The sequence below is a fragment of the Myotis brandtii genome, unplaced genomic scaffold (genome assembly GCF_000412655.1).
Source record: "Myotis brandtii unplaced genomic scaffold, ASM41265v1 scaffold334, whole genome shotgun sequence".
Lineage (NCBI taxonomy): Eukaryota > Metazoa > Chordata > Mammalia > Chiroptera > Vespertilionidae > Myotis > Myotis brandtii.
In genome coordinates, this window is record NW_005362885.1 from 172722 (window position 1) to 173281 (window position 560).

The 560-nt window shown below is 68.8% G+C and overlaps 1 protein-coding gene across 1 annotated transcript in view; it reads left to right on the forward strand.

Moving 5' to 3' along the window:
* The window catches only part of MORN1 (MORN repeat containing 1), a 9798-nt gene that overhangs the window by 5157 nt on the left and 4081 nt on the right, over positions 1–560 (forward strand). The window lies entirely within an intron of this gene.

Here is a 560-nt window from a genome sequence, read left to right on the forward strand (position 1 = left end):
TCGGGGGCGGGAGGGGTGGGCGGCCCACAGAGGCCTGTCTCCCTCGGCCGCCCGCCTGCTGGACGTCGGCCTCTTAACCTCCTGGGCCAGTTTCTCATCCAAAATCCTGCCGCTGGGATTTGTGGGTTCACCTCCCCCTTTTCTTCCCTGTTGTGTCCTCTCCGAGCCCCACACCCTGGGGGGGGCGAGTCCCACACCTGGGGGGGCTGAGTCCTACACCTGGGGGGGGCGAGTCCTACACCTGGGGGGGCTGAGTCCTACACCTGGGGGGCTGAGTCCTACACCTGGGGGCCACTGTCCCCACTTTACTGGCCACCAAACCGAGGCTCGGGGAGCTCACGGCCCTTCGTCCCGTCCGGCTCCTGAACCCACGACCCTCCGCTCTCCCGGGCGCCGAGGAAGCGTTTGAATGAGAAGTTCCAGGTGGCCCTGCAGGGCAGGGGGGCCGTCTGCTCCTCCCGCCAGGCCCGCGCCCCTCCCCTCTCCCCTCTTCCCTCTCCCCTCTCCCCTGCAAACTGGCTCAGCCCAGAGGCCGGGAGGTGGGACAGGCTCCTGCCAAC